General features: G+C 42.9%; 1 protein-coding gene across 3 annotated transcripts in view; it reads right to left on the bottom strand.

The window, feature by feature from the left end:
- CALCRL (calcitonin receptor like receptor) overlaps positions 1-12,475 on the bottom strand; it is a 122,224-nt gene that overhangs the window by 103,471 nt on the left and 6,278 nt on the right. Inside the window, exon 1 of one of the 3 annotated variants that reach the window (XM_025205327.1) lies at positions 12,380-12,461. The exons of the other annotated variants lie outside the window; for them this stretch is intronic. The gene's annotated coding sequence lies outside the window, so the exon portion shown is untranslated. Of the gene's footprint in view, positions 1-12,379; positions 12,462-12,475 lie in introns of those variants that run through there. 3 annotated transcript variants of the gene reach the window in all.

Raw genomic sequence — 12,475 nt, forward strand, 5'->3', positions numbered from 1 at the left:
GATAACCCCAGCCAGATGCCTATGCAACCTCCTCTTGAAGACCCCCAGGGTAGGGGAGAGCACCACCTCCCTTGGGAGCCCATTCCAGACCTTGGCCACTCTAACTGTGAAGAAGTTCTTCCTAACGTCCAGTCTAAATCTGCTCTCTGCTAGCTTATGGCCATTATTTCAGGGGCGCCTTGGTGCTAAGAGCCTCACCAATTCCCTTCTGCACCCCCATGATGAATTTATAGGCAGCTACAAGGTCACCTCTCAACCTTCTCTTGCAGAGGCTGAAGAGGTCCAGGTGCCCTAGTCTCTCCTCGTAGGGCCTGGCCTGCAAGCCCTTAACCATATGAGTGGCCCTTCTCTGGACCCTCTCCAGGTTACCCACATCCCTCTTAAACTGTGGCAGTCAAAACTGGACGCAGTACTCCAACTGCAGTCTGACCAGTGCCCAATAGAGGGGAAGTATCATCTCCTTGGTTCTGTTTGTCATGCATCTGCTGATGCACGATAAAGTGCCGTTAGCTTTGATGATGACTTCATCACACTGACGACTCACGTTCATCTTGGAGTCCACTAGGACTAGGTCAAAGGATCCCAGCAAGATAAGTGTCCAAATACTTCTTAAAGGAGTCCAGAGTAGGTGCTTGCACAACCTCTGGAGGGAGTGTTTTCCTGGCCTTGGGGCCTCGGATAGAAAAGAAGTTTTTCATAGCACTGCTGAGCCTTTAAGCATGCTGCGGGTTTTACTTCCCCCAAGGTAGTGTTCCTAACATTTGTCAGTATTGAATGGCTTGTATCTGCCCACTTTTTCAGCCTATCCAAGTCAGCCTGGATCACCAGCCTATCCACAGGTGTGGACACTCTACCCCAAAGTCATCGGCAAACTTGACCGGTCCACTTCTGACACCAGTATCCACATCATTGATAAAGATGTTAAAGAGAGCAGGTCCAAGGACGGAGCCTTGGAGGACACCACTGGTCACAGAGTGCCATGATGATTCACTTTTGTCAACCAGGCAGATCTTAACAGGCTCATGAAATGGGTGGATGAGAACCTGATGGTGTTTAACACCAAAAAATGCAAGGTTCTCCACCTTGGGAGGAAAAACCTGCAGCATGCTTATAGGCTTGGCAGTGCTACGCTGGTTAGCAGTACAGATGAAAGGGACTTGGGGGTCATGATTGACCACAAGATGAACATGAGCCTTCAGTGTGATACTGTGGCTAGCAAAGTAAGCAAAACACTGGCTTGAATCCATAGATGCTTCTCAAGCAAATCCTGGAACATCATTCTCTCACTGTACTCAACCTTGGTGAGGCCGCAGCTGGAGTACTGCATCCAGTTTTGGGCTCCACAATTCAGAAAGGATGTGGAGAAGCTCGAGAGAGTGCAGAGGAGAGCCAAGCACATGATCAGAGGTCAGGAAAACACACCTTATGATGAGAGGATGAGAGCCACGGGACTTCAGCCTGGAAAAGCGCAGGGTCAGGGGCAATCTGGTGGCCACCTATAAGTTTATCAGGCGTGTTCATCAGGATCTGGGGGAATGTCTGTTTACCAGAGTGCCCCAAGGGATGACAAGATTGAATGGTCACAAACTCCACTGCAACCGATTCAGGCTAGACATAAGGAAGAACTTCTTTACTATCCGAGCCCCCAAGGTTTGGAATAGACTGCCGCTGGAGGGGGTTCAAGCACCCACTTTGAATGCCTTCAAGACACATTTGGATGTTTATCTTGCTGGGATCCTATGATCCCTGCTGATTTCCTGCCCCTCGGGCAGGGGGCTGGACTCAATGATCCTTTGGGGTCCCTTCCAGCCCAAATGTCTATGAAAACTATGAACAACCACTCTCTGAGTTCGGCCAGAAATGCCGAGGGAGGAGGGAATAACCCTGCTCCCAGCTTCCTTGCCTAAGGGGCCATGCTGGTCAGCCTCTGGCCATGCCCCCACCCCTACTGATGGAGCGGTCGGGGGGAGTGATGGTGACAGGGGAAGCAGCCCTTCTCATGGTGTCCTAGAGCATGAGCTTCTCCCCAGCGAAGGGGGTGTGTGCTGTGGGGTGGTCAGAGCTGCTGCACTGTGTGGAGCATGTGGTGGCAGTGCTGGGGAAGGTTTGGGGGGCTATGGCCACCCCTCCAAGTCTCGGTCCACCACTCACCCCATGCAGTCTGCCACAGCTCTGATTCCCACTCATGCCACCTCCCCACACTGGGAAGGGGCTCACGCTGCCTACACACCATGAGGGGGTGCTGACCTCATCAAGGGCCCTACCCCCTCACTGCTCCAGTGGCAGGGTGGCAACATGGCCACAAGCCAGCCAGCATGGCCCCTTAGGTAGGGGGGAAGGAGGGGTTATTCCACCCTCCCTCTGGCATCTGGAGAAGGGGCAGGAGGGGGCTTATCCCACTGCTTGTCCCATGCAGGGAGCAACTGGCAGCAGTGGTCAGGGATGGCAGACCCTGCTGCAGCCCCTTGGGGGCAGAAGGGAGAATAATCCCCCTCCCTGCCCTTTCTGCCTCAGGGGACCATGCCAACCGGTGCCTGGCCACACCCCCACCCCTGCCACTACAGCAGCAAGGAGGGAGCACCAGGTTAACCCTGGCTTTGGTCCATGCCGGTGGGACAGGGACGGGGGAATTAAACCTCCTCCCTGGCCAGTTCACTCCAGGCTACTGCAGGGCTGGCCACACTCCCGCAGCTGGAGCAGCTAGTGGAGAAATGCTGCTGGGATGGAGGGGGTTAGGGCTATAAACCTCTTCCCTGCTCCCTTCTGGGGCCAGCATCTGGCCAGGCTCTACCCCTGTCTGCCCCTGCTCTGGCTAGGGAACAGAGGGGTGGGGCCAGCCCTGCTCCATTGAAGCAGAGAACACATTCCAGTGCAGAGAGCATGCTGGGATGCTGGGGGACTCTTGTTTAACTTAAACCAGGAAGTGGTCTGGGACAGAAGTTGCATAAACCGGTTTGAGCTCAATCAGTTAAGTCTGATACTACATTTATCTAGGTTTATCTCAAACCGGTTTCAGCCATTTTGAAACTGGTTTATGTACACTGAACTTATGTTCTGTTACAGGTTTAAACCAGTTTTTGATCACTTAAACCGGTTTATGTGTAACTTCTGTCTCTAGCCCAAGAGGTCATTTAGTCCAACCCACTTGCCTGGGACAGGAAAAATCTTGTCTCCCACACAGGGGCCAAACCTGAGATCTTGGTGTTATTGGTACCATACTACAACCAACTGAGCTAATCAGCTGATAATCGTATTTCAATTCATGGTGTTAATTTCACGACTGAATTTGTATTTTGTTAGCAAAGTATTTCCTTACCTTTTCCCTCATAACAGTAGCACTAATTACCAGCAAAGATAAGGAAGCAAAACTGAACAGCCATTTTCTCTAGAACACTTGGATAAATTGTTGGTTTTCATCATTTGGTTTAAACTTGCCTCAGGAAGTGGGCGTTTGTGAAGTAGCTCTAGAACACTAATAAAGGAGTAATGCTAATTGAAGGAAGCAGCAAATATACTGGTTGTTTATAGCAGGACTGCATAATAAGGTTATACTGAAATAGGAGTTTTCCCCCCATTTTACCATCGTCTGGCAGCAATATATTATGGATATCCATCAGAAAAGGATGAGTTCCAAGAAGACCATTTAAACTGGTGTAAGGTCTGAAGTGACAAGGAAAGATAAACAAGCTAAACTTGGCTGAGAAGATGAAAGGGAAACATGATAACAATCTGCAAATGTTTGAAGGGTGCAAATACCCTGGATGGAGAGGGATTATTTTGCATATAACAGGCAGTATAGGACTAGAAAGAATGGAAGTGAGAAAGAAATAACTGTCTGAATCCGACAAAAAAAAAGTCACAATAATGAAATCCATTATACGCCTAACAGACATATGGAAGCTTCATTATTTGGCACATTTAAAACAGCCTGATAGCATGGATAGAAAACGGACCTCCACTGGCATAGTTCTAGAATGGATAAGCTTCCATCCCTACATTATACTGTTCTACTACCCTTTTGGTAAAAAAAACAATCAGCTCTTCTTACCATATTTAATTTTATATATATTCATTTAAAAGTCAGCATAACAGGAACAAAATGTTGTGATACCAGGTTGTAAATTGACACAATGCTTTATATTCCCTTTGTTGGGAGATGCTTTGGGCCAACAGAGGACAGAACGTTATTGTGTTCCACAGTTTAAATGTATGTTCTACTTTAGATCTCACCCCATTTGGTTTGTTGCTGGATTAAGATATTGTGCATCATACTCTTAATAGGCTTGTTCCGTTTATCATGCTTGTGCCACATCCAGTGCAGGTTTTTCTGTTGTTTTTCCACATATCCACTTGTGCATGTATATATAGGCATGTCAGCTTTTGAAGGGTTTGCAAAGTACTTGGTTCAGTATCATCTATGAGAACAGAGGGGTCCTTCAGGGGCTACTATCAGTCCATTCAATTATTTTGTTCAGAAGGAACAATTCAACTTTGTACAAGCACCACATTTTGCACATGCTCCCTTTGCTCCATCTATTTGGTCAGTTCCCCCTTCTCTTTTATCCTCTACACCCCAATGCAGTCAGATTTTGTTGCAAATCTCATTGTATTCAGTGTTTTATATATATGCCAAAGCTCCTGTGGTCATGTAAAATAAAACTCTTAGCCCTTATGATTGGGAAGAAAAAGCTTGAAGAAGTGAATCCTAATGATTCAAAAGCCACAAAACAAATAAAACTTTTTTCCCTTTCATTCTCATTAGAGGTGCACTGATACATCCGTCTAATATCAGATTGACACCAATATAAAGAAAATTGACTGTATCGGAAATTGGCTTGATGTGGCCAATAATATGGCCAATAAATGGTCCGTACATGTGCACAGCCACAGTGCAACACGTAGGTGGTGAGGAGCACAGCCTGGCAGCTTGGAGAGTTGCATGCAGCAGGTAAGTCCGTTGTGGTGGAAGAGAAGGGGGGCACAAGGGACATGGGGGGTGCAAATCAAGGTCCCCATGGCGAGGGAGGGAGTAGGGCTGGGGCAAGGGCTAGAGCAGGCACTGCCCAGCCAGGGCAAGGGATGGAGCCACAGCTCATCCAGGTGGCACAGGGAGCGGGGGGCACCCCCATATGCTCATGATTTTTCAGCCCATGTTCTGATTGAGGTGGGGTAAGAGAGGCAGAACCAGACTGAGGATTTTAACACATGGTTTAGCAATACTGTATCTTGTCCTAAGGAAGTTATGACAGATGATTTTCAATCCAGCAGCTGCCCATTGCACTAACCTATCTTTCTGGGTAATGTGCTCTGAAATGACACCATTTTTTCCCAGAAGACTGGTAACACCGGTGGCACATATGGCTTAAAATCTGTTTTGAATCTGAGCTCTGAGGGTGTTGACTCCCCACATAATACACCAGAATACATTTACCTATTCCTAGATCTCCCCCACCTTAGGGCTAGGGACAGAAATTACACGTAAATCAGTATAAGTAATTGGAAACCAGTTCAAATCTAACACAACAGAAGTTCAAGGCACATAAACTGCTTTCAAAATGGTCGAAACCAGTTTAAGATAAACCTAGAGAGCTATACCATCAGACTTAACTGACTTAGGTTAAGTCAATTTATTGACATTCTGTTCCAGATCCCCTCCAGATGCCAGCCCCCCTAAGGCAAAGCGGGCAGGGAAGAGATTTATTCCCCCCATCCCTCCCCTGTCCCACCAGCATGGACCTGCCAGGCATTTCTCTGCTTGCTACTCCACCACTGTGGGTGTAGCAGTAGCCTGGAGTGAAGTGGCCAGGCAAGGGGGTTTAATTTGTCCCCTCCCTGTTTCACTGATGGACCTAAGCCAGAGTCTGCCTGGTGCTCCCCGCTTGCTGCAGTAGTAGCAGGGGTGCAGGCACAGCCAGATGCTGGCCAGCATAATCCCCTGAGGCAGAGGGGGGCAGAGAGGAGGTTTATTCTCCCCTCTATGCCTTCTGCCTCTGGGGGTCAACAGCCGGGGTCTGCTCAGCCTGACCACTGCCTCCGATCACTCCTTGTGTGGGGCAAGTGGCTCCTTCCCTGCCCCCTTCACCAGATGCCAGAGGGAGGGGGGAAATAATCCCTTGCCCCCTCGCCTAAAGGGGCTCTGGCTGCACCCCTGCCCTGTGGCTGGAGTGGCAAGAGGGCAGGGACCCTGAGAGGGGTGTCCTGGAAGTGCAAACCTCTTCCCAGTGAGGGCTCTGTGCTGCGAGCAGGAGTGGGGCAGGGCAGTCAGAGTTGCCACAGACTGTGCAGGGCAAGCAGCAGCAATGGGGCTCAGAGAGGTGGCCATAGCCCCCCAAGTCTCCCTTAGTGCTGCTGCTGCTTGCCCCGCACAGTCTGTGGCAGCTGTACCCACCCCACCCTGCTCTGCTCCTGCCCACAATGCAGCCCCCTGCTGGAAAGAGGCTTGAGCTCCTGGGAAACCATAAGAAGGGGTGCTGCCCCATCAGGGTCATTCCCCACTTGCCACTCCAGTTGCAGGGCCACAGCCAGAGGCCGGCTGGCATGGCCTCCTTAGGTAAGGGGGCAGGGAGGGGAGTTATTTCCCCCCTCTCTCTGGCGTCTGGTGGAGGAATAAAACTGATGAGCTGTTAATATGGCCCCATTCACTTTTGGCTGACAATTAACCTGCTCCAGCGAGAAGAACAATTGTTAAAATCCAAAGAGAATCTTGGAACACGGACCATTAAAGGAATAAAAAAAACATGAGAGAGGAGAGTCTGCTCTCAAAATCCTTTGGCATTCCAACCACAGCCATTTCTCCTTTTTTCTAAATCAAATTAGGATGATCCAAGGATTTTTTTCAGCACATCTATTTTGTGTAGTGACATATAATGAATGCCCATATTAATTAAACTTTTGACTTAAGGGTAACATGTTTGTAACTGATAAGACTATCAGATCTTCATTAGCAGTAACTGATATATAAATTTCTGCAGCTACAAGGGTAAATTGGGGCACTCAGTCCCCCTTGCACTGCCCCCCCCCCTATCAAATTAGAACATATATTTGGTTAAAACTCCAAAATCCAAAGTGTTCTTGGGTTGTTTGTTTTCTTGGTCAGTCTCAGACATAATGTAATTTATGTTGGACATTTGTGTAGTATTTTTTTTTTTATACTGAACATGGGAAGTGGGATCCTTTGCCTATTTCAAAATAGAATATAAATAAAAAATGAAAATGCCACCTTGATTCTTGGCATGTAAATTATAGACACAAACTCAAATTCAGTACAGCATTTGACCATATGCTTAGTATTAAGCATTAATTATGTCAATCCTTTGGTTTAGCTATGTGTTAAGACACAATGCTCAATTTGTGGTCACAAAGAACAGGATGGTGTAATACATACCATATTTATGAGACAAAAACTAGAATTGAGAATAGCAGATGTATGGATTGTGCCTGAACAACAATACCAAAGCAATTTTATTTTGGGATCTCCTGATCTTATTCTTTTTAAAATATTAATCTATTAGCAAACATGCTTAACTGTGTTTTTTCTCTATGTAATATTAAATAATTAAAAATCTTGGTGTCCAATTACAAAATATAGGCATGTTTTTCTCAAGAACAGCTTTACAGGGAAAATTGGATGACTATATTTCTCCCTTCACTGTCCTTCTTGGAAAGGTACCCTTGCCTACCTCTTAGAAGCTAGATACATGTTAAGACAGACACTAATAATTTATTGAAAGGAAAGATAATGCAAGGGTTAATTTTATATACATGAACCAGCATAGATATGCTTTTGGAAATGTTGTGAAACTGTATTTTTTACGCCTGGCAATAAAACTCACGTAGAGTCATCACAGGGAAGGAAATGGGATAGAATAAAACCGGAACAGGATGGGAGCTTAAAGGGCAGAAAGAAGTGAGAGAGAGGAAACAGGATTGTTTAATGGGGCCTGAGGTTACAAATTTTGTAACTATGCAAGCTGAATTATATATAACTTCTAGATCTCCTTCCAGATAGACACTTTGACTTGTATCACCAATTGCTCATAGGACTCTCAACTAACAGAGACCCATCAGCATTTCCATTTATTAATATCAAGTGTGCTCTTGTCTCACAGGTAGGACATGATATCAGAGTTTGCTTGATTGGTTGATTACTAAAAGCACTAATGAGGCATTCTACTCAACATGTCCCTCACACACACAAGTATATAATTTATCCAATTGTGTATCAGTGTTCACATATTACAAAAATATTATCTTTACTGTGTTCACTCAAGGGAGCAAAAAGAGCTATGAAGTGAACTATGAAGAATAGCCACAAAGTAAACTTCTCCCTCACAGTTAAAAAAAGAAGAAATTGAAATTGTCAGGATACATTTATATAGCAGCTATTTAGGAAATGGAACTCTTTCTGATAGTTTGCCAATTCAGAACAATTCTACTTCCATCATTACAATATGGCTCTATACATCCAAATAAAGTACATCAGAACATAGTGATCGCTTTATTATAACTATCCCTTAGCAGCTATCCCAGCAATAACTCTTTTGCTTACAAAAGATGACTCTTTTGCTTACAAAAGTATATAGCTGCCTTTCTTATTTTAACAAATGGGTGGAAAATGTTCCTCTACTCAAAATATTTTTGCAATGAAGCATCCGTGACTAGCTAAAGTTGGCACGATAGGTTGTATAATCCAAATAGAAATAATAGACAGACTGACAGACAAGCTCAGGAAGACAGACTTAATATACACATATATTAGTGACAGTCTAACACAGGATGCTGTACACCAAACTCTTAATAGTAAATGAAAATGAATTACTTGTGCTACAGAAGTTTGGATTTGCAAGAAACACTGCCAGAATATATTTTAAAGATGTGTAAAAATGGTAATATTTAAGAATAGATCTAGTTGTTTAATCATAATAGCTTGCCCAACGTCTTTCTCCCTCTGTAAAACACGATCCTAATTCCAGAAGCGTAAAGGGAGATTACAGGTATTTAAGATAGGACTGTTTTCTTTCTATCTTACAATTGAGATTTTAAATCAAGGTTGTTTGTTCGATTTTTTTAATGTGTACATTTAGATAAAGTGAATTTTAAAACTAATCTGATCCTGGGAAATGAACTCTAAATAAATCACTTTAGTGCTGCTGAATGGTTTAAACTGGATCAGTGATTGAAAGAGTTTGCATTGAGATAGGGCAAAAAAGAATTACTTTGCTGGGAAACTGTAAATACCATAAACAAGCCAGAAAGACCAAAAACAGATGCACATGAAAGATATCCATGGAAAAAAGTTTTGGATTGCAAATGCAAAATTTAAGTCTTCCAAGCTTGCTCCCGATTCCAAAGTATAACAAAAATATTTGATTAAAGTTTGTTTAATGGAAGAGTTTATAGTTGTAATACCAGAGCGTTTAGTTTTCTACACAGAAACTAGATAAGGAATGGCTTGATCCTTATTCTCTCTTTGCAGTGTACCCATATTATGTTGCAAATTATCTAGATAGAAAATAAAATATTTGACAGAATTTCAGCCAATGCCATCAAAATAAATCTATGCCCATGTTCTTCTTCAAACAATGCAGAAATCTAATAGACAAAATGGAGAATAATTAGATCTAATCCGCATGACCAAACAGCAGAATTTATCTCCATGTTTGTTTTATTTAGAAATCCTGAAAATTAGTATGATATGGATACCTGCAGCAAAATCTTATCAGATTTTCCCTCTCATTGCTTATGTATCTTTTGACCAAAAGTCAAGTCTAGTTCGATAATAACTAGACTGTTGGCCTGTTCATTGGCATAATAGTTCTGAAAAATTTGATAAATCAAAAAGTCTTTGAAATGCCTTTCAGTTACTTATTTGGAAACTGTTCCATTCTGAAGTAAGTGTATTTGAGACAGTTTTACATCTGATATTGATGAGATGCCAAGGACATATGTATTGCACATAATTTTACAGCAGAGATGGGTTTGAGTCCAAGTTTATTCCAGTTCTGTGTATACACTCTACAGAAATGGCAACTCATCAGTATACATAGAAACAATTCAACTACCAAACAAAAAAGACTATTTTGTTATATGTATATAATAATCACAGAGAAAACAATACCTTAAAGAAAACCTAAATTTTGCCCTTGCAGATTTAGAAACTTGAATGGTTTTCAATGAAAAGTCAAAATCCCTTGTGAAATAATAAGGCATCTTCAGCATTTACTACACAGTGCATCAGAAAACATATTTTTAATACTGTGACATACAGTGTATTATTGGGATCATGGTGACATTAGCAATTTCTTAAAAGCAATTGCAGGGGATTTTAATCACTCTGCAGTTGTGTGGTTTACTAAACTCTGTGAGTCCAATCTCACAAAAATCTTACAATATGAGGACCAAATCTGTGATCAAGTATTGCAGGATGGGGCCTACACCAAAATGCTTTTAAATCTCAGGATTACTCTTTACATTATGTAATTATAAAACTGACTTGACAGCTTTACTTCCAGTATTACTGGAGTATTACTTTATTCAATGAGTAACTCCATAGCTTTCAATGGGACTGCTCAAAAATTTAAGATACTACTCAGCCGAAATATGCATGGAAGGATCTTGTTCCTCTAATACATTTCGACTAAATCGTATTTATTCAGAACCTTCTAACTTAAAATGAATAGATAATATTTGGGATTTTTGTATAGTACTGAAGATTAGCCAGTATATCAGCAAACAAATAGGATTAATCAACAAAACCACACACACTCTATGATATCTGTGATCAGATGATCTCCTTCAGCATAACATACTAACTAACTTGGTAGCAACACCCTGGTGCCATGGAAGCCAGTGGAAAAAACCTCCATTGACTTTTCTGCACCAGGGTTTAATCTGCTGCACTAAATCAGGAAAGAAAGGTGTTTCTATGAAACAAATCCTATATTTTGTAATGCAAAACAGATTTCCCACTAAAGTCAAGCAGGCGCTTGCTTTCCCAAGGCCAGCCTGCAAGTGGAATAAGGTACCACCCAATATCAATAAACCTAGCAGAATTTGGTCCCATACGTCACCACATGGACATGTTTATGTTGACTTCCAAGTTTTTCTTTTCTATTTCAAAGCAATTTGGACAAACTGCTTAGTTACTATTTGGTTACTTCCTACATAAAATCTGTATTTATGTAGATTATAATTCCAATCCTGCAAACATAGCACATATGCTTAATGTTGCACATTTGAGTAATGGCACTAGAGTCTCTAATACTACTCACTTCAGTAAAATTAAATATTTCACTGAGGCATATACTGCATCCTATCTTGCAGTTCATTAAGACAACATTAGCACTTGCATGTTTTATCCTGTTTGACTTTATCACTGCTAACTGGCTTTTGTTCCACAAATATTCAAAGCACAATAATAGATGTAGGACTGCTCAAGCATCTACAGGGGTTGACCGCTGATTATAGTGGAAGCAGGATCTTACATAAATACCGTAATTGGCTAAAATACTGTTTCTAAAACTATGTCTGTATTTCTACAACAACAACAAATCCACAGCTTATCACAACTGTACCCTATCTCCAAGTGTGGTTTCCTTTAAAAAAAAAAAAAAAAAAAAATCATACAAGGCACAAATTCTCTCAGATTTTTATCACTCTAGATCTAGTATGATCTATTGAATTTTAATGGAATTAGTCCAGATTTGGAACAACACTATAGTTTCCAAATCATCATTATTCTAAACGCACTGAATTGTTGAATACCCTACTGTTATAAAATTGAGGGTTCACGTAAGTGAAGGTCCTCCACATTTACTCTGCTGTAATAAGAACCAAATCCAGCCCCAGGTATTTAACATGAATCTATTAAGGCAAAGAATAAAAACAACACAGGCATTCCTAAGATTTTTCAGTATCACAACCCATGCTATAGTTGCAGGACTAAATGAATTATTGCAGAGCAGTCCCTCCACTTAAATCAGAGGTGATGCTGCTTCTCAGCGATTTATTACTTAGATTTTGAGAAGCAAGGTCTCTAAAAGCCCATTGCATCCAGTCCCTCCAATTACATTTGCTTGCACACATGCACAAATTGACTAACAAGGTAACTTCTAGTAATGCCGCCACATGTAAAGGTAGGCAACACGACATCTTTATTAAAGAGATCAATTCTCTTTGAGGGAGAACAAGCAGGTAACGTTTCAGGGCCAGCCTGACTCCTTCCAACAGAATCAGGCACACTTCCATTTTCTCCACATCATACTCGTTTCACGAGCGGGGGTAGGAGGAAACAATGGCTCTGATGGGCTGATCAGCAAGCAGTAACCTCAGAACTGGCTTTTCCAGGTAGAGGGAGAGAGAGAGAGGGAAGGGGCAAAACCTTCAGTTCTGCTCCAAAGCCACAAGGACTCCTCTCGTGCTGGTCAGCCGCCAGCGTGAACTCTCCCCTCCTCGCCTCGCCTCGCCTCGCCTCGCC

The sequence above is a fragment of the Alligator sinensis genome, unplaced genomic scaffold (assembly GCF_000455745.1).
Source record: "Alligator sinensis unplaced genomic scaffold, ASM45574v1 scaffold67_1, whole genome shotgun sequence".
NCBI classification, from domain to species: Eukaryota; Metazoa; Chordata; order Crocodylia; family Alligatoridae; genus Alligator; species Alligator sinensis.